We start from the raw sequence: 27,012 nt of genomic DNA, 5'->3' as shown, positions 1-27,012 counted from the left end.
AGATGAGGATGACAGGAAATGATAGTTACATAAGTGCCTCAGGACATATCTGTGAAAAACTGGGCTTCTGCAGGATCTCCTGTTCTCATCTCAGAAAGCAAGTTCCTAGCCATTAACATACATGCGGTTTATCATTTATTTCAAGCTCAGCAACATAAAACGGGTTTTGAGAGTACGGGGAGGGGGTCCAAGCAGAACAAGATAGGATCCTGCCCCAAGAAGACTGCAATCTGAAGTCTGGCAATGGGAAGTGCACAGAGGCTATTTTGAAGCATTTCTATCAAGGGGAGGGTGTTCTGCTGCCTTACTGTACATGGCCAATCCTAATAGCAGCACCTGTGAATCTGACTGGCAAAACAATTAGTAGCACAAACTCCCATCTTCAGCAAGCACCTTTGCAAGCTATGAGCATCCCATTCCACTGAAAGCAACCTTGTTAAATTTGACAAGAAGGAATCCACCTTGCAAAATTAGTGATCCCAAATAACACAGGCTATCAAAGAGATTTCAGTTACGTTAGGTATGCTACCATACCTTGTGCAATAGGGCTTTTAAAATAAAAAAAAAGTCCTAGCACTATTGAGGTTGTGTATCTCCTATCAGAGCAATATCTCAGCCACTCAGACTATTTTGTGCATTCATCCAAGAATGAAAGGGAAGTCTGTTATCTTGATTCATGAAGTGCCTTCACCAAGAGCAACTCACTGCGAGAACCGCCACTGGAAGTACTTCTGTTGTTGTTGTGTGCTGTCAAGTCACTTTGCACTTACTGCAAACCCATGCCTTCCAAAATGGCCAGTCCTTGACAGCCCAGCTCAGTTCCTGTAAAGTCCAGACAGTGCTTCCTCTATGGAACCAACCCATCTCATGGCTGGTCTTCCTCCTCTTCTCCTGCCTTTGGCTTTCCCCAGCATGATTGTCTTCCCCAGTGAGTCTTACCTTCCCGTGACGTGTCCAAAGTATGAGAGCCTCAGTTTCATCATTTTTGCTTCCCGGCCAATTTCTGCCTTGATTTGATCTAGGATCCACTTGTTCATTTTCCATTGGTCCTGGGCAGCTTTAATGCACTGAATTTATTTTGCTGTCTTTTTCTTCTCTTGGGTCTCATGCAACATGACTCAACTGAACTGAGCCTCTGTCACTCCAGGCATCTCACTTTCCTAGGTGGGCTTTGGTCTGAGGCTTTGAACTTCAGGGTATCCCATGTCATTACATGCCCAGAACAAAGCCATGTATACTGAATAAAGCACTGAATCCTCCGCCTGCTGCTTTCTAGATGTGTGGGATAATAACTCCCATGATACCCAGCCATTGGCCACCCAGGCTGAAGCTGATGAGAGCTGTAGTCCATCACACCTAGAGGAGAGTAACTTTTCGGAATCAGGCCATCAAAAAATAAGAGTGTAGGGCAATTTTATAAGCTTCTGCATCAACCTCTGAATGGTAATTCATAATGTGCAGAGGAGCCCATGTTACAATATTATGAATTTTATAAAGTTTCAGATTTAATTAAGTGGCACAGCAAAGTAATCTCAGCAGAGTAGTATAGATTGCTAGAGAAGTTTGGATATAGTCAAGATTAACTTGAAAAAAAGCAAATATTTTAACATTCATTGGGTTCACTTCTTACACGTTCCATAGCTATACTAATGTAATCAGCAAAGCTAACTGACCCTTTTCTTAAGATGAGACATTAATACCTAATGTATCCTTTGCTTATGACAATGGGCACAGAGTCATTTGTACCTGCCATGGAAGTCTATGCACTCTAATCGCTTCCTTCAAGGACAGAATGAACCAGAAGTTATATACAACACTGAACTGTATGCACGGCATGTTCTCATGACAGCTCTCCATTTCCTCACGTTCCTACCACCCCTACGGAGCAATAGCAATGGCCTGTGATTCTTCTTTATTTAAAGTGATTTTAAAACTATGCTTAAGGGCAGAACCTAAACAGTAGAACAGTGATTTACCTATGTCCACGGAGAGACGGTCTTTTCACCCCATACTCCACCCCAACATACACAGTTAGGGGGACCTGGAGTTCTGGCTGAACAACACTTTCATCAGCAATAGTTGGCAGGATCATCCCCTCCTGCCAACACATCTCACAAAATCAAGTAACACTCAAATACTGGCGTATTGTTGTTTTTTTAGGAGTTCCACTATAACTAAAGATGTAGATCTGAAATTCATTTGAATTATATTTTATATATATTTTTTTATTTATGTAAGCCGTCCTGAGGCCTTTGTGACAGGACGGCATATAAATATTCTAAATAAATAAATAAATGCATGTAATGAAGAAATCAGCCTTCCCCAACCTTGGGCCTTTCAGACATGTTTGGACTACAACACCCAGAATTCCCAGTCAATGGCCCTGTTGGATGGGAATTCTGGGAGTTGTGACCCAAATGCCTCTGAAGACGGGCTGATCTAAATCATTATTATTACTATTCTTACACTGCATTTATATCCCACCGTTTTTCTTCTTGTGAGAACCTCAAGGCAGCTTACATCATTCTCCTCCTCGACCTCTCAGTCTTATCCCCAACAACAACAACTCTGTAAGGTAGGCTGGGCAGAGTCTGTGAGTGGCCCAAAGTCACCTCGTCACTTCATGGCTGAGTGGGGATTACAGCCAGGTCCCCAGTCCAACACGGTGCCCACCAGACCACACTGGTTCTCACATGCACTTTACCTCCCTGCAACCGATGGGTCAAAAGATAAACATCAGAAGGCTTACCGCATGAGGCAGTGAAAAGATAAGCTGAGGCGCCTAGGCAAAGAACACCCAGATCAGCTCTTCCCAGCACGGTACCCTCCGGATGCTGAGATCACAATTCCCATCAGCACCAGCTAACATGGTCAATGGCCCAGGATGATGGAAACATGACACACACGGGGTGATTCCCCCACTCTGTCATTTACCCACTGAATAACTCTCATGGGCACCCACCAGTTAAAATCTACTTTAGATTAAAAGCCAAAGCCTTTTTAAATAAAATTAGAAAGATATTTGCCAACTGGCACAAAGTCATGCGAAACAGTGCTAGTCTAGCACATCTGTTGCAGCTGCTGTCCGTTTTTCCTCCCTCTCCCTCTCTGTGCACCGTCTCAGTATAGCCCTCCATTCAAGACCCTTGAGGCTGTTCCACACCATTCGCGCAGGTCAAAGTGTGGTCCACAGTTTCAATAGCCATGGTGCAATTTTCTGTGGGGTTTTTCTGTGGGGTTTTGTCAGGGCTGGGCCATAAACCATTTCCAGAGTGGGCTCAAGAGCTGAAAGGCAGGAGTTCTGCCAGGGGATAAAACCAAGGAGTCAGACTGGAAGCTGGAGGCCCCATCGGTGAGGGTGTCCAAGAACAGGCTAGGCATGCACATGGTGGGCATGTCGTGAGTGGAGCCGGCTGGAGCCGGGGGTCAGGCTAGATGGCCTGGGAGACCCCTTCTGACTCACTCTATTTCTATGTTTCTAATGCCAAGCAACAAGGCCAGGAGTCAACCCCAAAAGGCAAACCAGAGCCTGAAAGACTGTTGTTGACCAGGTGGTGTTCTAATCCAAGTAGGAAGCCATTGACACTTTTTTTCCCTTTTCACTAAAAATAGTGCTCAGCACAGCTAACAATAATAAAACACAGAACCAATTAAAACAACAATTAAAAGGCCACCCATATTTTAGCCCGTTCAAATAAAATTAATAAAGAAAGCCAACAGAAAGGGAGCTCGTCCAACTAGTTGCAGTGAGTTCCACAGCCCGGAAACACTCACTTAGCGGGGTCCAATGGTCAGCACAGAGGGATGGAGCTGATAATCAGCAGCCAAAAATACTTTTCTGCCCTGGGGGATGTTTCAAGAGGAAGTCACCCTAACTGAACAAGGAGCAGAGAGTAACTAGCTGTAATTTCTGTTAAGACAGATTTTTTTTTGTGCTATTAAGCCTGTTGCTCACCAAGCACACAACCATATCTCTGTGAAGAAAAGCAGTGCAGTGTAGTGGTTAACATTGCAGGACTGGGAATTCATGTGAACCTGGTTCTAGTCCCTGTTCAGGCATGGAGCCAACTGACTCTCAGCCCAATCTACCTCACAAGGCAGTTGTTCTGGGGATAAGATTGAAAGGAGAAGGAGGTGAATCATGTAAGCCACCCAGAGTTCTTAAAAAAAGGAAAAAGCAGGATATAAATCTAATTTATTTATTTATGTGAAGCTTCTATATCCTGCACAGGCTTCACAGTGTCTCAATAAATAAATAGGACATTGCATCGAAAAATTACAATAAATAAATAAAAGCCTATCTTAAAACACTATTAACATCTAAAATAATGGGGAAATAGAAAGGTTTTGACCTGGTGCCAAAATGAAAAAAGTGACAGTGTCAGGCACACCTCTCTAGGGAGCTTATTCCACAGCCAGGGTGCCACTGTGGAGAAGGCCCTTCTCCAGGTAGCCACTCTTCTGATCTCCTTCAAAAAGGGCTCACGAAGAAGGACCTCCAATCCAGATCTTAGAGGCTGGGTAGGTAAATACAGAAGCAGGCGCTCCTTCAAATGACAAATTAAGCTGGTGTCAGCCATAGTATTAGAGGCTCTGTCCACAGATCCACTCAGGGCTAGAATCAACCTATCCTTTATTCATGATTTTTGCCATTCCGCTTTGGAAATTCAAATCACAATAAAAAGCACCACTGGAACAATAGAAAACAATGCATACTACTAAAAATGGAGTAGAACTAAGGTTGAAAATACATAGACAACCCAACAACTAAAAATGCTGCAGAAACTATTATAATGTGCAGTCTTTTTGAATTCAAATGCTTCCATTCATTAGCAAACAGTGATTTTTCTGTTGCTTCCTTGTCCAACAAAAGATTTATACGCAATCATATCAATGGAGAGAGACAATCAGAAGTTTTTCCTCTATGTTTTTGAAAATGAATAAAATGTGCCTTGTGGGAATTTTAAGGATGGGAAAATAAAAGGAATGTTCCAAATAAAAGAAAGCAGAATCCTTCAGCCTGGGCGAAGCAACAGGTTTAAAGTTTTTCAAAGTACCTCAGAAAATCCCATTCCCTTTTAGTCTTTGTAAACCACCTGGAGAACTTTAGGAACGGGGTGGTATAAAAATGTAATATATGAAATGAAACAACAGAATTAAATAGACAGGACCAGACTAGGTCTTCAGCCTTGGTCTGAACGTGACTTTGGCAATAGGCCCAGGCTAGTAACCCCAACCCTTACAATGCAGAAGGGAAAGTGTGAAATTTATAATGAGAAAGTGGTGGATGGAATAATGAATGTGGCTTTTCTCTATTCATCCTTTTCCTTTCACTTCTCTCTCTTCAATGAGAATTCTTGTCTCAGCACAGAGGAAAATGGGAGGGGAAAAGCCCTGGATGGGGCACAGTTCCACTCTTTTCCCCACTGCTGCCTTTCCACTGCAAAGTACACCCTCCTTATTTGCTTTGCAGGTGCTTGGTTATGACCCAGGTTCACAGTCCTGGTTCGGATGCTGATCATCAAGTTTGGTCCTCTAGCCATGCAGAAGTGAACCACACCTGCAAGCCATGACACATGGAACACAAACGCAGCGAGACTAAATGTATTTAGGATTCCGACTAAATGTCTTTAGGACTGAGGCAGAACTCTTTCGGCAAAAAGTGGTATTTTGAGAGAGGTTTCTTATTGCTCAAAATGTAGGCCCAAACATATTTTATAGCTGCTACATGGAAGCATCACTTCCTATGACAGCTGTTTTTGTTGAAGATTCATTGCATGTATCCAGAGTATCTCAGAATTGTTTGTAAAGGTCCAGGATAGCATTGAGAAAAAGCACTCAGTGTTGGGGTGGTTTTAAATGTAGACTCTTTTATTTCTGTGGAATCCTGGATCTATTTTATTGCACTGAATACTGCATGCATACATTGGATTTAATTCAAGTACTTTGGTTTCCCACACTTACCGACTTCTTCCTTTCATCGTTACCCAAGCTATTCTTACTCCAGTGTAAGTCCCTTCCTTCCTGCCCTACCCTCAGTGGTGAAGAAAACATGGGGTGGGGGGGAATGATACCCAATAGAAAATCATCTCTGATCATACACAAACCAACAAAGATTCCTCTCTCCGGACTTTTCAAGGACTCTTTTGTATGTTCTCCCACAACCAACACAAACATTTCGTTAAATAAATTACCCCCCTCTCTCCCTCCCCCTCCCCATGAGGGCCGGCAGGTTTCTAGAAGGACTGCTCCGCAGAAAGAGGAGCTGCAACAAGCATCGTAAACCACCCTACACAATCTACTTACACTTTGTGGCGTGCAACGGCCCCTCCGGATCCTGCCAGCGAGCAAATAACTAGCCCATTTCTTTACGGCACTGTTGCTCCCGTCTGTTCTGTGGACGGAAGAAAACAGGGATGAAGAGGAGGGCAGAGGGGCGCAGCCCCTGGCCGTCTGGCGATGCAGCTGGCTCCGCCAGGCGCCGAGGAAGTGCTGGAAGGTGAAGGATGCCAGGGATAAAGCAGCCAATAAAATACGCACCTTCCGAGTGGGAATAGATGCTCCTGCGGCAGCAAGCGGCTACCCTTGTCTTGTGTAACGGCAGTGAAAGCAGCTCCGTCTGGGTACCGCTGACATACCGCCAGCATTTCAAACAAGTGTCTGTCAGGTCCTAGTGCCAACGGGTGTGGTTCCTCCTTCCAGAGGTGGTCCCCTTTTTCAGGCCATTCCAAGTTGCCCCTGCGGGGGAAACGGAGGGGGGATCAAGCCCTTAAAGGGGGAGCAAAAATAAGACAGCTCCACAGCAGCCTCGCTGCACCACCAAACCCTATAGGCGCCTTGGGAAGACGGCAACCTTACAAGCTTTCGTCTGAGGCGGACTTTGCGCACTCGAAAGCACTGTCTGAAGACTGTGCTGTGCAAATTCTTGAAGCGATGGGGTCTTGTAGCGGCCAGGCGTAGTGAGAGCCAGCGCAGTGTGGTGGCTGGAGTGTGAGACCGGTGAGCAGGCAGACCTGGGTTCCAGTCCCCATGAAACTCACTATGGGACTTTGGTCACAGAAGCTCAGCCCAGCCTACCTCACAAGGTTGTTGTTGTGAGGAGAAAATGGAGCTATGTAAGCTGCCTTGCGATCCTCATTAGAGGAAAAAGGGCATGATATAAATGATTCATCATAATCATCATTAACAATTCCAAATGCATGCAGGAAAAGTATTCCACTGCAAATATCTCCTTTACATATATTTAAAAATGCCTGAGTGGGCTATGAACCAACAGAAGGAAAAGCCTGCTGTCTACAAAGACCCAGGCAAACACATGGTTCAGGAATTAGGGGGTGCATGCCAGTTATCTGCTGAGGACATTAGGAGCAGATACTGCTACTCCTCTGAAGTAGTAGACTTATACCCACGTTAGTCCTCCTTAAAGCAGACCCATTGAAATGAATGCCATGCAAGGCACCAAAAAGTTTCAGCTTCAAAAGAAGACTTTTCAGGCTTATAGCCCCACTGACAACACACGCAACAGCCTAAATTGCCAGTTCCATTCTTAGTTTTCGTTCAGACTAATTGTTATTAAAAGGAAAATTATAGCCACTTAAATTCTTGTAGTGCAAATCCCAGTTCTCCAAGTGGGGAGAACTCCAGGGGTGCAGGGCTTACGCAGAGGCTCTGTTTCCTTGGGATACAGCAAGGAAGGCTTATCCTGGGTGGAGATGCACAGCATTTACATTCCAACATATTGCTCTCACCAGGGGGCCACCAGGGGGACTCTTTATTCTGTGATTTCATGAGCTACCTTCCAGAACTCCAAGTTCTGGTCTCTGCCTCTCTCCAGCTGCAATAAACTGCACTGTCCACAGCCCTCTGTATTAACACACTGCAGGAACACAATTACAGGGTGGCTGCATGCAAGAGGATGGAGCGCAGGACTTCTGTGTGCAAACGAGTGCTTGGTTCGGCTGGCAGTGTGGCTGTGGGCACATTTAATTGACCTGTAGCACAGCCTGTGGTTTGCAAGCACGATCTTTCTCCCCTGCAAGTCCAAGCCAGTCAAATTACTGACAGCTAACTGTTAGATGCAAGATGAAGGCAGAATAACTTTCAATGCAGTACTTTAAAGCACTCTGTAATTGTAGGCCTTAAGCTCCAACTACGGATGGCTGGGCTTTTGTTTTCCTTTTGGGAAATGCAGTCTTAGGGAGACTGTAGGGGGTTAGTTAATGCTTTCCTTCTGGGTCATGTTGGTTATCCAAATGACACACTCCAAATGCCACCCCACCTGCCCATGGGAGGATCTCCAAGGAGGATCTGCAAGGAATGGGTGAATTGCCTCTTCCCCCTTGCAAAACAGTTGCGACAAATTCGCAGCATCTTTTCTCCTTAGCCTGCATTTAGCTTTTTAAAAATAAAACCCAGAAAATGTGTTAGTAACAGTGGGCAATCTACAGGGTAGCCTTCTGGCAGGCCCTGGGCCTATGGAGATCGTCATGCTAATCTCCCTCCAACCCCCGGCCCCTTGCACATGGATTAATAACCCTGAACAAATTGTAAATCTGTGGTAAAGTTCTCTTATGCTCTCATGCTCTCTCAGAGACACACATGCACATGCCTATAATGTGGGGGTAATATTACTTTTATTGAATTTGCAGGGCATTTTTTTAAAAAAATAGGCAGACTTTCCTTTCTGGTTATATAATCATAGAATAGTAGAGTTGGAAGGGGCCATGAAGGCCAGTGGGTCCAACCCACTGCTGTTGCAGGACACCATGTTACATCATCCCACTCACAGGGCTGTCCAGTTTCTTTTTGAATGTCTCCAGTGTGAGAGAGCTCACCACCTCTCTAGGCAGCTGGTTCCACTCTCGTATTGCTCTGACAGTGAGGAAGCTTTTCCTCATGTTCAGCCTGAATCTGGGTTGTCACAACTTGAATTGATTATTCCGTGTCCTGCACTCTGGTTTCAGCAAGGAGAGATCTTGACCTTCCTTTTTGTGACAGCTTTGCAGTACTTATAGAGGGATATCATGTCCCCCCTCAGTCTTTTCTCAAGGCTAAGCATGCACAGTTCTCTCTGTCTCTCCTCATAGGGCAGTGTTTCTACATCAAGTATTTCCTGAGTTTAAAAGCAAGGCCTGAAGAGCAAAGGCCTGTATATTTGCAAGGATGCTGCATTTTCTTCTCCATTTCCACAAAATTGGCAATAGCTGTGAGTCCATCTGCATCAGAAGGGTCAGGCAGTGTGGCAATGAATATGAGCAGAGTGGTGCTGGATCAGGCCAAAGACCTGATCAGGGAGCCCACAAGCTGGATTTAAGCAAATTTTCTTAAGCAAATTGTGCCCAGCAGCTAATAATCAGAAACAGACCTACTGCCTTTTTACTGGAAGAAATCTATAAAACTCATGCAGTGTGAGGGTTAGAGAGTTGGATGGGACCCAGGAGACCTGGGCACTAGTCCTTATTGGACTATAAAGCTCGCTGCGTGACTTTGGGCAGCTCCCTCACTCTCAGCCTAGCCTGCCCTGCAGGGTTGTTGTTAGGATCAATTAGAGCAGAATAGGACCATGTAAGCCAGCTTGGGGGTCCTTGCAAGAGGAATAAAGGTGGGATATAAATGTAATGGCAAAAAGAGAGGCATTGTGACTAGTAGCTATTGATAGCCATAGCCTCAACGAATGGCCATTGGGATGTGCTTGTGTGCGTGTACGCACACACAAGTGTGAGATGCAGTAATTTGGATGCTAGTTGAAGTCCCTCTCACTGCCCAGGCCTCCAGTGTGTACCATCTTCCTACCAACATATGTGGCTCTTGGGGGCAAAATGATGCCCCCTGGATTGAAATTATTCAAAGCCTGAAATCCTGCCTCAGTTCCCCCTCTGGTTTCATTTGGTTGGCAGAGCGGGTTGGGGATAGAGACTGACAGATGGGAACAAAGGGACTTGTCTATTGATCTTCCAGCACTCATGCTCCACAGGAGAGTTATTTTTTGCTTGCTTTGTTTTAAAGAGAGAAAGGAATCAAAAGGCATGTCAACTCTAAACAATAAACTTATATTCTGTCTAATTTTAAATGTGTGCATCTATATCTGGAATCGGCAACTCAGCATTCAGGATGTTCCTTTCTTCTAATGCTGCTTCTGATGGCCTCCCACAAATCCCGCAGCATCTCCCGCAAGATATTCCACTATTTAGCCTCCCCCCTCCCCCACATACCCACCACTGCCATAGGCATGCAGCCTGGTCTGGGGTCCTCTGGGCCCAGAAAAGTGTACCTGACCCCCTCATGTTTGGGCCCTTGTTTTCATCCTGTAGTGTTTGCCCCCTCAGCCCCAAAGAATCCACCTTTGGCTTGTTCCTCCAGATTGGGCTAGTGGTCTCTTCGGCTCGTTGGCTGATCAATCCCTTCTTGCAAGCATGGAAGCCATTCAAAACACCAACTGCTCAAACCCTTCCAGAATGGAATTTATTCAGATAAACCTGCCATTCCATTGTCTGAGCCCACTGCATTCACTTAGCATTTGTGGAAACGGAAATAAGAGTGCCCATGTCCCTTGCCAAAGTTAACCGCTTTTCTCTGTGCTCGGGATGATGCTCAGCCAAGGGCCATGGCGTGGGCAAGGGCAACTGGTAGCCCTCCAGGTGTTTTGGCCTACAACTCCCATCTGCCCTAGTCAGCAGAGCCAATGGTGAGGAATGATGGAAGTTGTGAGCCAAAACATGTGGAGGGTCACAAATTCACCCTGTTTTAAACACAACCTTCAGGGAACCCTGAACTCATATGGAGAATTCAGGCAAACCTATGTAGAAGTAGGAAATGTTCAGGCCTTGAATATTTTTCTGGCCAGCGAGGCCTGGTGGGAAAGTAGATACACGCATGTGTTGAAAAGACATTTGAAAAGGCATTTAATACACATTCTTGAGAAGACTCAGGAGGCTATACATTGCAGCTGCTTGTAAGAACCCAGGATGTGGTTTGTGTCTGTTGTATCTCACATTTTGTTTGGATGCAAGATGGAAGCTATTGCCTGTTATCAATCAACATCAAAGCAAGCGAATAAGGTGTGTTAATTGGGGCATCTGTGAGTGTTCTGATTTACATGTCTAGTAACTGAATAGGTTTCTATTTCTCTCTGCATAACTGAAGAAACGTTACATAAGCAACGACCATTTCTTTTTGGAGAGTCTGAGTCGCAGCTCTCTTTCCTGCCATTGCTGGTGTGAACACTTTCTTAAACCTATTTACTTGGAGAAACCTAAACTGAAGTCCCTTTTCTTTCACACATATTAGGCTGTATGCTCAAGCCTTGTTCATGTTGAGGCAGTAGCCTGGAGGGTGGCAAGCCAAGGCCTGCAGCTGCCTTCCCTCACGACCTGAGAGGAGAGATCCTCATTGCTTACTAATGCTACATAACCGACTCCATCCCCTAACATGCAATCCCCTGCAAGACAGGAAAAAAGGCCTACAATTCCCAGCATGCCTCAGGGAGGCTATATAGGGCATGCTGGGAGGTGGAGGCCTTTCCCCCATCTAAACTTGCAGAAGACAGAGCTTCTCCTTACACTGAATAGCTGCCCCTCCTTATTAGATATTATTCATTTAAATTATGATAAGCCCAGATTTTAGGGTTGAACCCACTGAAGGTGGTGCACAGGATTAAAAAAAACACTAAGGCATACAAATAAAAACTCAAATACACAATAAAATATTATAAAACACTAACCAGTTTATAAGCATTTACACAGAATACACTTGTGTCAGCAAATATTTTGATTTTAGCATTTTTATTAAAAGATTTCATGGCAGGTTTTGGAAGATAAGGAGTTTTTGGGGTTGTTGTTTTTTAAACCACAACTACCTATATTTATATTGTTTTAGGTAGAATGAATACCTTTTCCAGAAAGCATTACTTCCATTGAACACATTGGGACTTATTTATTGTAGCATAGCAACAGTACTGTTATCATTAATTGCTTGGAGTTTTTTACTCATTAGCTAAAGACCCCCAAATACCCTTCTCTTTCTGTTAGTTTCTAGTTCTACTTTCTAGTGTTTTTCAAGATGTTAGCATACTACAGCCACATTGTAGAGATTACAATCTGCTGACACAACTTTAATGGGGGGAAAATACAGGGCTATCACTAAAAAACCTCTGTATGAACTGCATTAGATCAACTGTACATGTGTACGGATCAGGAATCTGTGTACAGTGCAAATTATACACATGCTGAATAGTACTTGTGAATACTTGTGCATGTATATAAATTATAACTGGGTTGAAGGTGGCATGCCTAAAGCGAATATGCATTCATCGGTCTACACTGCTTTGTGTGTGTTCATTCAACCCAGGTTCATCTGTTCACATGACCTGCAACCTAGATGAAATAGAATCCTCATACCTGTGTATAAATCAGATGGACATGCATGCAGACAATATCTGTGTACTTTGTGTACTTCAGCATGCACAGGATACTTCATGCCCTTCTTCCTCATGTTGATGGGAAAGTCTGAACAGATGTGATGGAGTGCAGTTGAACACAATAACTAGGTCCAGATGGCAAGCTGTGCAGGTTAACTTCATGGATATAGTTTGCTCTGATTCCTTCCCCCTGTTTCTTTTTCTTAGTTGAAAGTATGCACAGGGGACTTGGTATGGACAAGGAACCTAGCAGAGATGACTTGAGACTTTAACCTCTTGTCCCCTCTGAGATATCTACCTAGGTGGCTACATGTGGTTCCCGGGTGGTCTCCCCTCCAAGCTCTGGCCAGATCGAGACTTGCTTAGCTTATGTGCCCTTAGACCATACCCTTGCTTGTTAGTCACCCTAACTAAGAATATTTAATCAACTTCTGCACCTAGTGGCTCCTATCCATTCAGAACAGCTCTCCCAGATGGCTTTCCGAAGATGCTATGGCTTGCTGAAAGCGTTGCTGTCACGGCCACCTGGAAGACCAAAGAATAAGGTCCTACTTGTGCGCAGGTATATCCAGAACCTGAGCAGCTTACATTCTAGCCACCTCCCAGTTATTTCATCCTCCCCCACTCTGACCAAGATGTCCTGGAAAATAACAACCAGACAATCACAATATCAGGAGACATGGTGAAAAGGGAGAGAATTGGCTAGCAAGTATCTTCTTACATATTCCCTAAAATTCAGAGTACGCAAAATATTATTGATCCATATGCCATTTCCTTTGAGTAGCTGCCACAAACCATTCTAAGAGGTTCAATCATGGGTCAAACCCAGTCCCCCACCTATGGTAAGTTTGTGCTTTCCAGCAGTGATGCTTCCTTCTCCATGGGGCTTCCTCTCTTCTTCCTTGCAAAAAACCCCTATTGTTCCCACAAAGAAACATCAGTACATTTGCATTGTGTCCAGCATTAGCAGCATTATCTGTGTGGAATCAGTAGGAATCCTACTACGCTACTGGTGATAGCAGATCCTGGGGAGTGAGGGTATTGTTTCTTATATGCAACATACCATCATGCCATTATTAATATTGGGCACATATTAATTGGTCCTTTCCATAATAGGGCAAGTTATTAACCCCACTGTGCCTGCTGTTGGTCCACCAGAGACTCTGAGAAGCGTTTCCCTTTAGTATTCTATGAAATTGTGTACTTACCACTTTAAGAAAAACAACCTAGAACATTGTATAAAGAAAGACAAGCCCGGAGGGGTTTCATCTCCAAGCTCTAGTGGATGAGTGACCAAAGCCAGCGATCATGTCATTAAGTCATTTGTATCTGGTTGGATACTTAGCACAAAAAAGAAAGGAAATATGACTTAATCAAACCACACCGAAATGAAGTGCCTCGTAATTAGATTAAACCACCTCAATCAGACACTAGGCATGGAACACCTCAGGCAAAGAATCACATAACTCCAAGTTTCTGCATAATTACTGGTGCAAGAGCACAATTGCTGGGTGCAGAAGAACCTGCTTTGCCTAGGCTTCGTCCATCCAGAGAAAAAAATTATCTGTCCTATTGAGAAAACTGTATGCTTTGATCAAAATTGTCCTCCACTCTTTTCTCTGTTTTAAATGAACTCAGTCCAGAGTATTTGTCCCTTTTGTTTGGGTTTGTCCCAAGCGTTAAAAGAATGAAGGACTTCAGGTCCCAAGTGGGCTGGTGACTTCCACTAGTCCCACTGACTCTTGAACCTCCATCGCATTCCTGGCTCTCCCATTGTCCTGGCTCACTGGAAGATGCATCGATTCCCAGATCTTTCGTAGCATCCCTTCCTTTCATAGCATAACAAGTCCAGCAGCTGACTGCTCCTCTTGGCTTTCACTCCCTTGCTGCAGTGACCCAGGGCACAGAATCCAGGTTTCTGCTATAGGTTTTGATCAGAAGCTAATTTAGGGCAGCCTTACACTGCTTGGGCAGTGGGAAAGACGGTTGCCAGGGTCCTCTTCTGGTGGCCCCCCTTGTCTTCTCTTCCTGCCCATTACATTAGTCAAAACTGGAGGATGTGCAATGTAATCTGGAAACATCGTCACCCCAACTCTTCACAGCAAAGAGCAGCAATTGGAAACAAGGCAAAGCCACGGGAGCTGAAAATTAGGCTGAGGGCTGTGAAAGTAGCAGCTCCAAATGCTAGATTCTCCCTTTGTGCCCGAGTGACTTTGAACAAGGACTAGCCAAAGTCCACTGTGTGTCTGCCAGCGCCTGCTGACACACATCTGAGTTCTCTCTCTCCCTGCCAACCCCAAACCCACGCTTCTATACCCTCCTCCTTGTCTTTCCTCCAGAAAACTTTGGACCCCTGATTTGCTTTTCCAGCTTCAATGGCTTCCTCAGACCCATAGTCTACCCTGATCAAACCCAGACATATTGTGCATGTATGTGGCCTGCACTTCCATGCACCACCATCTTTGATATTGGCACCAAGTGGGCCTTGGAACTAATTTCCTCATATTTGAGCCTGGTATAATAACCTGTAGAATGCACTGGGTTTTCTGCATTATATGCCCAATACAGTCAGGACTGTTCATCTTGTACAAGTTTATTGAATCCTGCTAAAACCCATGTAACTCCTTAGTGTTGTGAACAGTTCATTCCCCAAAACTGATCATTTGTGATTTTAATTCATGTAACATATAAGTTAATCCCCTTTAGAATGGGTGATAGGTGTGTGTGTGAGAGAGAGAGAGAGAGAGAGAGAACGTCAGAGGGACAAATTTGCTAAGGTGCACCTCTGCCGGAGTTCAGATGTGTGCATCTCAGAACATGTGTTCTCCTGTACCCACTTTTGGAAGGTCCACCTGTTAATGCTACCTTGACTGATAAGCACCCTACCGGGTCTTAGGCAGTGGGGGATTCCCATCGACTGCTACCTGATCCTTTATACTGAGGGTGCAGAAGCTTGAACCCGGGACCTGAGGCACAGAAACTGGGTGCTCTAGCACTAAGCTTGTAACAACAGGGTTAATCCTTTGATACACCCTTAGTATTATGGAGGTAGTAATTTGAGGACCTGCAGTAAAGTCAAACAGCCTGGAGGTTGCAGAGGCCCACTGGTTATTGTACCTGACAGTCTTGCATGCATGTAAATAAAGTTATATTTTAAGTTATTCCCCATTCCTTTACCTGTTTTGGATCCTGACACACTGCGTGATGTCAGAAATGGAGAATGAGGCGTGCCGTGAATGCTTTTAGGCCATCTCTGCCAGGAATTCTTATTACTTTGCAACATGGATATACTGCTCCATATCTCAGGATAGAAATCCCAGACAGATAAACAATAACATAGATAAAAGAATAACATAATATGTTAAAAGCAGAAGTAATTAAACAGAATCAGTAAAAACATGGGTGGTTAGTTCATTAAGGCTTCCTAAAATAAAATTGTTTTGACGAGGTGTTGAAAACCATCCAATGTCGGCGCATGCCCAACCTCCAGAGGCAGGGAGTTTCAGAGAGAAAGATACATTTCAGGACTATGTGTTGGCATTGCTGCTCTAGCATTGTTTCCAGTTATATTGTGCTGTTAACTTTGTGCCCAGGCGTACTGGGATTATCACTGACGATGAAACCAGTGGAAAAAATTTAAAGGGTTCCGTGCTGGCTGAATTTACTTGAATCAGATTGCAGAATTTGGCTTTCCTTGCAGGAATCATGGGCTGCCTTTTCAGCCAGAAAGCTGCAAGTCACTGCTTTCTCTACCACAATTTGTTTGCAGCATAAGGACATGTTTGGCAACTTGGCCCAGATCCCATTTAAAACTTTACGTGCCTCATAAATGCAGCGGATTCAAACTTTTGCAGATACCCATTGCATGGGCACCCACATCGTGCTTGCTTGTGCCATTTCAGAACACAGCAAATGGATGACTTTTCCAAAAGTGTTCCCACTTCAAGATTTCCCTGCCTACCGTAAGCCAGGATGCCAAGGACAAAGCAAACTAGGCCATGAAAGGACTGTACCATGTGCTGCTATGAACATTTAAATTGCTTCCCCATTGCCACTACAGCGGTCGCTTCTCGCTGTTGTCATAGCAATGCTCCCCCCACTTCTGTTGCCATGCAACCATTTCTGAGCATCGCTTGAATGTACTTTCAATCTGCTTGATTTTATTTTATCCCCACCCAAGCCACTATATCAATATGCTTAAATTTTACAAGTGGGTTCTTTCTGTTGCTGGGTTTTAAAAATCAGAGACTTGGTTTTCATTTAGAAATGCATCTTACTGAATTTTTCAAAAATTAAAGAAGTCCCTCTTGGCTTTAACCCCTTTAAGCTGCATTGCATTCCTGTTCTTGCTTTCACACCACACTGGTGTCGTAATCACTGACTCAGCGTTCCAGCAAGCGACCAGAGCAAGCTCTTCAAGGGAAAGCAGAAGTCCACTTCTGTTTGCCTCACAGTGGAAAAGGAAGTGCACATCTCACTGTAGGGGACTGATGGTCCAGTCAGGAGCGAGAGCCGTCCTTCCATCACTTCCTTGCCCTCTGGAGCCCGGAAATACTCCACACACTAACCTCATCAGTGTATAGCTGTTACTTCACTGGAGCAATGAAAAAGGATGTATGAAAACAGCCCCGTATTAAGCATGAGCATCGAGGATGCCAAAAGCAATGGGGAGGGGACAACGGGATGTTCTTCTCAAGGGCCAGCTATGTCAGAGGCAGCACGGAGATCCATCCCTGAGCAGGCAAAAGGACAGGTGTACAAGCATCACACTACTGTCCCCGGAAGGGCCTGACAGGTTGCAAGCGCTCAGACTGAATGCTTGTGCATGCCTGAGCTTTTTGCAAGTTGTTCGGCCATTTCACATGACCAAGTGAGCCAGCAAGCCTTGGGTGGCAAGTTTAAATTGGCAGTGCATTCTGGGTGTTATTAACCCAGATGCATTTGGATGCAGCTTGTCATGTCACCCAATTCAAGGTGGCATAGCTTGTTTGCAGGGAAAGCAACCTGCAAATTTATTTATTTATTTATTATTACAAACATTTGTATCCTGTCCTTCTTCATAAGCACTCAGGATGGCTTGCACAGTATTAAATAATACAATAATAAAAACCACAATTATTAAAAGCATATAAGCTGAACATTATCAACTAAAAGGAAAAGGAAGAAAAATAGAAAATAGAAAATGTGACTGTGAAACAGAGAATAAAAATCTTAAAACATCTAAAACTCTTGATGATTAAAATGACGGTTAAATAAAAAGGTCTTTACCTGGCGCCGGAAGGAGTATGACGTCGGTGCCAGGTGGACCTCTCTGGGGAGGGCATTCCAAATAAGCCAGGAATGTTGATGGGTTATTTCAGGGTTGCTTCTCCCCCAAGTAACCTGGACAACATGATGAGCAGCCCTGGGAGGGCAACCAGGCTAATGGCCCCAGCATGTCCCTTATGTTTAAACAAGACATAGTGGCTTGTTTGATCATGTGAACCACATCACAGTGGGCAGGTACACATGATCAGAGCAGGAGAGTAAGCCACCAAAACTCTTTTCCCAATCCATGCATACCATTTGCCCTGCGTAGAATTACTGTAATCCCACAAGATCGGTGCCATTTGTCATGGCATCCAAGCTCCATGAAAGGGAGGTCTGTTTACAAATCACCCTACAACCCTGGAACAAACCATGGGTTCCATGCTGGTTTGTAAACCCACCTGCCCCTGCTCTTCCCGGATTCAGACGACGCTACGCAGCACACTCAGAGAAGGTCATTATGGAACTTTGGCAGGATTCACAGGGCAGGAAAGCAGCCATGGTGGGTCATTTTCCTTCCCTGATCATGCAAACTCTGCTAGTATCAGGCCTGGAGAATGTTCTGCAGGTTTTCATGAGCTGTCTCTGCTGCTGGATTTCCCTTCCCCTGCCCTCTGTGGATCTGGGTCAAGACAGGGGAAGATGGCAGCAGAAGTGATGGATATTCCCCAGTGTTCAGCTGGGCCTGGAAGTAGGTGGGACCTCTGGACCTAGAATTCTTCATGGACAGCGTGCTCTTTGGAGCTCATCTCCCCAGCAGAAATGACTCAAACAGGAGCCAGAAGGATTCCTTCAGCAATTACATTTCACTTCCTTCTACTGACTCAGTTGCTCACACATCAGCCAGGCTCAGGGTGGCCACATGTCCCACTTTACAGAAGGCAGTCCTCTGCTTGAAGGACTGTCCTGTCAAGTGCAGCTTAGAGATAAGGAACCATAAGGACGGAGATCAGGGCCCTTGAAGTCGCCCATAAACGGAGGGTAGGCCGAGTGGGCACGTGGGCCCCTGGTCTCAGGCTTCCCTGCTAGGAGGGATTGTTGCAACCCCTGGGGCCCGTCCTAGGATACTTAGGAGGAAAGGAACTCAGTTGTGTCAAGGAGCTGTTGTTTATTGAATACAGTGATGAACTGTGGATGCAGAAGAGAAGTCATCACAAGAAAGCTTCTGGAACCTTTATCTGTGGCCGTTCTGGTTCGCTGAATAGGCTGAGGGATGCTGCATGGGCCAGCAAAGGAACCTGGATGAGCAACGTGCCAATTCCTCTCCCCAGGTCCAGAGCAAAAGGTAAGGCCTTTTCCCATGGCGTCCATAACGTTCCTCTCCCCTACCATTGCAGCGTCTGTCTGGATGAACCCTGGCTCTAACCCACCTTTTCTGGGAGAGGGCAGAGCTGCTTCAATAAGGCAAACAGTTTCCTTCTCACGGCAAAAGCAGCGCTTCTCTGCAAAATGATTGGAGAAGGGAATGCCAAAGCAATCCTCTCTGGCGCTCCTTGAAGAAGCTGAAGGCCATGGTATGGCTTCAAGAAACTGTTCTGACTTCCAGGCACTGGGAAAGTTTACCACACCACCTACTGAACCTTAATAGCCTCTCTCCATTCTGGTAGAGCTCATCCATTGCAGATGCACTGCTATTTTATATAACTTAGTCTTACACTGATAGGTGTAGGTAAATGCAGGTTTGTACAGATCTATCTTCTTTTGTCTTCATTTTTGATGAAACATCAGGGCCACCCTGGAGCCTCGGAACTTCTGAATCAGCTGTCCTTGAAGCGGCAGCCTTTTGATGTATTTAGCTATAATTTGGAGCCAGATGATTCCTGTGGCTCAAATAGGAAGCTCTCGTTCATGAATTCTAAAGCCTATGAACAAAATTGTATAGCATTCAGTTCAAAAGTACAACCAATATATTGTGAATTTTTAAAGGACCCGGGGGGGGGGGGGTGAAATCCATTTGCACACTCTCTGAAATAATTCAAACATGCTCCCTACTTCAGTGATAAACATATCAAAAAGAAACACAAGCTTCCAAGCCTCTTTCCTGTAATGGAAGCATATCCAAAGGCTGAAATGACTATCCAAACTTTGGAACGATGTGGGCAAATACTCTATAGAACGTGGGGCTGCAGCGGAATTTGTCAGTGCATGTTTTGAAGATGAAAGGAGAAGATTCAGGGGGACCAAATATGTCTGGATTCCATGGTGCTTTCCCTGTTTTGCACATGTTTCACAACTGCTTTTTTCCCCTCCGAACTGACATTTCTGGGCCATTTCCTTTGCTTATTTGTAAAAGGCAGCTTCTTCGTAAGGGAACCCTCACCAGTCTGTCACTGCTCATAGACAACAGGGCTTCTTGCCCTCACTCTGATCCACTTAACATCCTGCCACGTTGCGGTCTCTCCTCCCATTGGCAAAGAGGAGCTATGTATTTTGCAAAAGCAAAGTTTCTCTTGAAACAACTCTTGCTCCGCAAATTTTACATTCATTGTGTTACATTTAAAAAAAATAAGAAGCAATCCTATACCCTTTGAAGGAGCCCTGCAAGTATCCAGTGATTTGCAGGCAGGCCCCTGGTAGATCAGACGGAGTGATGGAGATGACTTTCGCCTGTCTGCCCTTCTTGTTGCTGTTTTGCCCCTAGACAGGGATCTGAGCCCGTCCAGAGGTTGAGCACCCAGGCGGGAGCTGACTGGAGAAGCTGCAGGTTAGAGATGACCTGTGAGTGGGAATCCATTGGATTCCCTGGGCTTGGCTTCCTCATGCTGACCCGCTTCCCTGCAGCTGTGAGCCTGACCTTCTGGCGAGCGTGCCAAGCATCTGCCCAGGTGCCTGCCAGGAACTGATTCCATACAAATGATGTGCAAGCAGCGTGCCTCTTCTGCGCATGTGTGACTTGCAGTTTTTGCGCTGCGTGTGATGTGGAAGAAGGTTGGTGATTGCACAACTGGACTTCCGGGTGTGTTTTCACACTTCTCAGCTCAGCTTGCTTTTTTGAACAGGGCTGAACGTGGCAAGAAGGCAGCAAAACGAAGAGGGGGAGATTCAAGGGAGCTTCATGGCAGCCCTGCTTCTGAATACTGCAAATTCCAGCTGCTTTGGTTCCCTCTCCTTCCCATCCACCAAAAAGCCCCATTTTTTACTTTCCCTAAGTAGCTTTTGGGATTTTGAGAAGCAGCTCCCATGAATCTTTGGGTGGCAGCTGAGAGGGGGACTGGAAAAGGACCTACATTGAGACCCTGTCCTGAGATCACAGAAGTATCAATGAACTCTGGAAGAGAATCCAAAATGTCCTATGATTTCACACTTTTATTTTATTTTATTTTATTTTATTTTATTTTATTTTATTCTATTTAACATGCTGCTACAGTAAAGTAGCACAGGGAAATTTAAATTATTAAATGTGACTGTATGGATTTCTGCCCCTGCTTGATTCCTCACAGCATATAAAGCCAAACCTCCAAGTTGCAAACCAAAGGCTTTTTTCCCAGGACTCAGTTGGTAATCCATCTTATCTTAAAGTAATATTATTTCTGTGAAACAGTCAGCCATTAATATACTCTAGAAGAAGATACCCTGGAAATATAGTCACCATTTTCTCTCTCTTGGAGAAAAGTAATATAATCCCAAACTTTGCTTGGAGGCTACAGCAGTATTAGACTTATAACTCTTGTGCCTGAGTTAAGAGGGTTGAAGCTTCAGTCAGTCTGCAGAAATGTCTTTTTTTGATATATATCCCAGTGAAATCACAATGTAGGCCTGTGAAACTGAAGAGTTTCCAAGGTTCCTTTGCCAGAAAAGGAGCAAGGGTCAGGGCATCTTGTTCCACTCCTCTAGTGCTGGGCTGGTAAGTTGTAAGAATGCCTCATCTCAGTTCCCACCAAGTTTCTGGACATGATTCAAGTCACACTCTCAGGAATGCTTTGCCACCTCCTGAGCCCATGATGTGTTAGTAGCCATGCCAAGAACTCCCCTATCGCTGCACATCGGTATGTTGTGAGTTCAGGTGTTTCTGGCTGATCTGCCTATGACACAGAGCGAGGTGGCCAAATTCCAGTTGGTGCTCTGCCATTTTGAAAACAACCAAACTAGAACTCCTTGCGTGGCAATGCAGTGGAGCCGTTTGAGTCCCATCTCTGCTGCCTTTCTGCTTTCGTTTTGTTCTTAATGTTGGCATGGTTTGTTTTTGCAAAACGCTGCGCCTTACCTTGAGCCGAGGTTTGTTGAAGCAGCTCCGTCCATGATGCACGAGAAAACCAGCGTCTCGCACTTTTCCGATAGGGAAGAAATACATGCTCTTCCCTTGATTCAAGGCCATGCTGAGGTTACATGGGAATGCCAAGGCCTCTTCTAACAGAGTCCTCCCGGGTTTGTATATTTAGATGTCAAAGTGAAATTCAGCAGGGTGCTCACCACAATGGTACGGTCCCTGCCTTTATGTTTGTTCCCAGTATTCAAATGCTTCTCCTTCTAGTTTTATTGATACATTGGTTTAGTTCTCTCCCCACCTTTTTTTGTGGACTTTTTTTTTGCTTTGTTCCCCCCCCCTCCCCCACTTTTTGAATGCTTTGTTGGTTGCTTGTTTTCTCTCCTTGCTTACCATTTATATATTTTTGCTGGTAGTTCCCCTGGGCTTTCCCAGAGGAAAGGTGGGCTGAAAAGCAGTTGGAAGAAACCAAGGAGCCAGAAAGTGGAAAGAGCACTGTTTGTCTCAGGATTGCACCTTCGTGGCACAATAATGCCTCTTTGTCTTTCTCCAGGCAATTTCTGGCAGCCTACCAAGAACCTTATTTGATGTGGAGGGATAATTCCATGTAATCTTCCAACAAATAGGACCCTGAAGGCCAGGCAGGGCTACCAAAATTAATCCAGGCCAGCTCTCTGTTGCCCACTCCAATCCACTTGCTACAGCAGGTTAGTTAGCAGTAGTGGGAGTTAAGTGCCCTCAATTAGGCGGACAATAAGCAAATGTTTTGTTCCAACCTTCTCAGTCCCTCCTGGGTGAGAGCAGAGCAAGGCTTAAATTATGCTCCTTCCATCCTTTGACTAAAGAAAATATGGGATGGTTAGATAGAGACACGCTTTAAAAATATTATAGGATGGAATCTTTTCTTCAATGATTGGAGAGAAACCACATTGGTAGTTATTATAGGAATGTGCTTCAGTACTATGAATGCTTTTTAGTAACAGCTGCTTCACTATTTTTTATTCATGGCATAGGGTTAGCTAAACTAAAAACCAATATTAAATGTATCTAACACATGACTGTGAAAATGTTTGCAGGGAGGATGAGGCAGAGTATTTCAGTCTGGCAGTCAGGCAGCTAAATGTGAAATCTAGGAGCGTGTCCTGCCAAAGCATGTCTGAATACGTCCAGAGTTTCCATCCCTTTACAATCAGGTATGCTATTTAAACAGCTCCTAGCCATCTTGCAAAGCTCCTAGTCTGATAAAGTGATATGGTGCAAAAGTGGTGAACTAATGGCAATTATCCTTGTTTACAAAACAGATTTCAATCCAAGGGTTCAAAGTGCCTGAATGTTCAGATTCTTCTTCTGCTAAAGAAGCCCCACTCTGAACGATTTGGGTGCAGCGCTTGTGTTTGTTCTGCTCTGAGGCACTGGTGCAGCATAATCTGGAAAGGTTACACTTCTGGGATAACACAGTTTAGCTCAAGTTTTGGAAGATTTCCTTTAGAAAATTCGAGGTCTGGATCTTTGCTCTAAATGCAGCCATAAAGAAGCTCAAGAGAGACACCTGCTGGGTGGAGGGGAGCTCTCCTTTCTCAGTTGCCTCCTCCTTCCAATTAAGAATTTTATCATAGAGAAGTCCAGGCAAGTGATGGGTGGAGAATTTCCGCTGCTGACTTTCTCCAGGAGAGTATGAATGAGCACTGAGGTGTTTTTTCACGCACCCAAATCAGTTGCTCCTTGGGAAATAGGGCTTGATATGCATTCACACTCTATTTCGGGGGTAAGCCATCTGTGGCCCACCTGATGTTATTGCCTACAACTACCATCGTCCTCTACTATTGGCTTGCTGGCTGGGGCTGATGAGACATCCAGAAGCTCACGAATTGCCTGTCTGTGCTGTGGCTTGAACTGCTTACAGAGAGGACAAAGGGCTGGTTCCAACTAGGCTAGAATAGCTGGTAGGGTTACAAGGAGGAGTCTGGGTGAGTATCCACTGATCCGATGCATAACCTGCCTTCCTAAAAAATGGCAACTTGCTCACCTCCGCTCTGGTGTGGAAGTGGGGGACTGGGAACTGTTTGCTTCTGAGATTAACCACAGCTTTCCAGGACGGATTCTGATTAGATATTAACCGTGGTTTAATGAAACAAGCCAGCTTCAAATCCTAGTTTAAGAAGATGGCTCGCTTCAACAGGCCACTGTTAAGAGGAACCATAGTTTAAGGTTGTGGCAGAATGCTCAGTTGTGCTTAATTTAAAGGGGATGCTTCTGATCTCTTTGCTGCCCCCTGGAAGGATTGGGGCCAGAAAGCATGTGCACCTGGGGCTTGTTGCAGCCTCACAAAGCCTTGAGGATACGAGAAACCAGGATGAAAAAGCTCTGCCTCCTTTGCCCTTTCATATTTCTATTGTTTTATTTCTGCTGTGGACTAATTTTTGCTTTTTGTGTTCAGCTGTACTTTAGCTGGTTTTATCTGTCTTCTCACCCCTGGAACCTGAGGGATGGAGAAGTGGGATATAAATATCCAAAATTTGTACATTTGCACATGAAAATCATCCCTGATTTAAAAGCCATCACTACCTCCTCACAGGCTGGAATGCCCAGCCATCCTTCCGTCAGCTTCAGACTGGCAGCCGTGAAACGGGAATTGCAGCACCTTAATTTGGATCTTTCCACTGATGTTCCAGAGGACGCCCAAGTACAGAAGTGATGTTCTGTTAACGATTGCTATTTTGGGGCGTAATTGAGAACTCATCCCAAGAGTAGCCACAACCAAGTCCCTGGAGAGTAGTTTTTAGGTCAGAAATGATAGCCTTGAACCCGTAAATCTCTTACATAGAAACAGAGCGAGTCAGAAGGGGTCTCCCGGGCCATCTAGTCTGACCTCTGGCACCAGCCGGCTCCGCTCACAACATGCCCACCATGTGGACGTCCAGCCTATCCTTGAACACCCGCACATTGTACTACGCTGTACAATGCTGTTTTCGCAACTTCTGCCTTTCCTCCAATGGCTTTCTAGTCTAAAAACTTCCAACAGGCTTTTAACATTGTGACATTTTCGGTGGCAGCTGTTGCAAGAGATTTCTTTGTCAGCTGCTTGCGGATACGTATGTGCACAAATACTGAATATGACTCCCTACAGCTTCCCTTCTCCCTTTTCATCACAGGTCTTGCGGACTTCACATAGTTTCTTTGACTATTTAGGTAAATTATTTTATGAAAAATGTTACAGTCAGACCCAGGTGGACACTCTCTGATGTAGGATGCCACCTGCTGGTGAAACCCTATAAAATCCCCCTGAAACATGAGAATCTCACGTTTTCATGCCTGCTAAGAAACTAACATCATGTCTGTATTTGCACTGTATTTAGAGGCAATTGGCTTCTTCAGACATGGCAGTATCCATTTGATTCATTCTGTTCACACGACTGATAACAACCGAGATTCTGAACTACATGTAGGAGGAGCATCCAGTTCAAGTTACATTTGAGCAAGTGTGCTTGCACAAATGGTTGTGCAAGTGTAATGCACAAGAGCTTGCACAATGGAAAAATTTGGAAGAGCTCTGCTAGTGCTATTTGAGTGTATGGAGTGACACCATTGGATGCTGCCCTAAAAATAACATTCTTCACACATCTCATCACCACCACCACCACCACCACACTGCATTTAGACCCCACCTTTTGCCCTCTTGTGAGGAAACCAAGGTGGCTTGCATGGCTCCCTTTTTATCCCTACAACAACAGCCCTTTGAGGTAGGCTGAAAGTCTCTGACTGTCCCAAAGGTACCCCACAAGCTTTATGGCTAAGCCACCAAGCCACAATGGCTCTCATTACACACGTTAAACAGAATCCTTTGCACAGTGCCTCCTTTAAGGTCCCAATTCTATGCCTTTTTGCTCAAAATTAAGTTGAAGCTTTACATGCAGGACGTATGGTGGTGAAATGGCCCATACCAGAGTCTAAATGCTCTCCACATTAAAATGATACAGAATGGTCCAGAAAATAAAGTTTTAAAATAGCAGCTCAGGGCCTATTCCACATCTCTGGTTACTGTTCTGCTTTTATTTACATTTAGTTTTATGCATAAGGGAATTAAAAATGTAAAACACCGAAGTATCACCTGAAACCTAAAGTGGCACAGTCCACACCACCACCTGGGTTTTCAGCAAATTGGACATGAGTCCAATGGATCTTATTGATGGGGTTTGCCTGATACGACAGCCCATCATGGCTAATTAACCATGGTGGGTTCTTGTGCTGAATGAACACAAGACGGCTTCCCACTGGATGGCTTATTTTGGGGCAATAAGCCACCTGGACAACCCATGGCTTGTTATAGGGGTCCCTGAACCCATGATGGATTGTCATCTGAACCCAGGAGACTGCTCCCATTGTGGGTTGAGGGAAGGAAGAAATAAGCCACTTGGCAAGAATGGAAACCCCCATGCTGTCCTCGCGGAGGTCGCCTGTCCGCTTCCAGTGACGTTGCATGGCTGACGGGCAGTTACTGGAACATCTGCTCAATCGACTGCTCTGATTGCAACAGTTCTAGGTCACTGCCACTACTTCCCTTATCTTCCTCTCCCTTCAGAGCATTTTTTTGTGCTGTCTTCCGGTAACTGCCCAAGAAGTGCACTGGAGTGGCTGTCACTGGTTTGCCAGCATTGGAAGAAAAGACACAAGAAATATGTGTCCATATTTTTGCAATTGTTTTATTTGGTTAATTTGTTGGTTGATCTTTTGGAGGTATGCCAGTGTGCTTCTCCAACCAGCTGAAATGCAGTCTCGCCTGGTCAATGACCTGGCCAGTGCCTCCTGCCCAACGGCAAGAGAAAGCAAGGCTGCCAATAGGTCACTTTGCAATTTTGTCTTGACGTGAGAGCTGTCACACGCAAGCTGTGAAGAGAAACGCTAAGGCACAACGGGGTTGTTGCTTATGTAAGGGGAGATCTGCTCTAGATCTGAATAGGTCTCCGCTGAGCCAATTAATCCTTTAATTTTTATGTATTGCCTTGCAGTTCTTAGTGCCCACCACCTTTTCCATGCTTTCCTCAGCCTCTGGATACTTCAGAAAGTAAGACCTGCACCTTTGCCCTTG

General features: G+C 44.9%; 1 protein-coding gene across 1 annotated transcript in view; it reads right to left on the bottom strand.

The window, feature by feature from the left end:
• The window catches only part of RAB27B (RAB27B, member RAS oncogene family), a 109,493-nt gene extending 103,164 nt beyond the window's left edge, over nucleotides 1-6,329 (bottom strand). The window contains exon 1 of the mRNA XM_044431404.1: nucleotides 6,307-6,329. The gene's annotated coding sequence lies outside the window, so the exon portion shown is untranslated. The remainder of the gene's footprint in view (nucleotides 1-6,306) is intronic.
• Nucleotides 6,330-27,012: the final 20,683 nt, after the last annotated feature.

The sequence above is a fragment of the Varanus komodoensis genome, unplaced genomic scaffold (genome assembly GCF_004798865.1).
Source record: "Varanus komodoensis strain SLA01 unplaced genomic scaffold, ASM479886v1 scaffold22, whole genome shotgun sequence".
NCBI classification, from domain to species: domain Eukaryota; kingdom Metazoa; phylum Chordata; class Lepidosauria; order Squamata; family Varanidae; genus Varanus; species Varanus komodoensis.
This window is presented reverse-complemented; position numbering and strand designations above follow the sequence as displayed.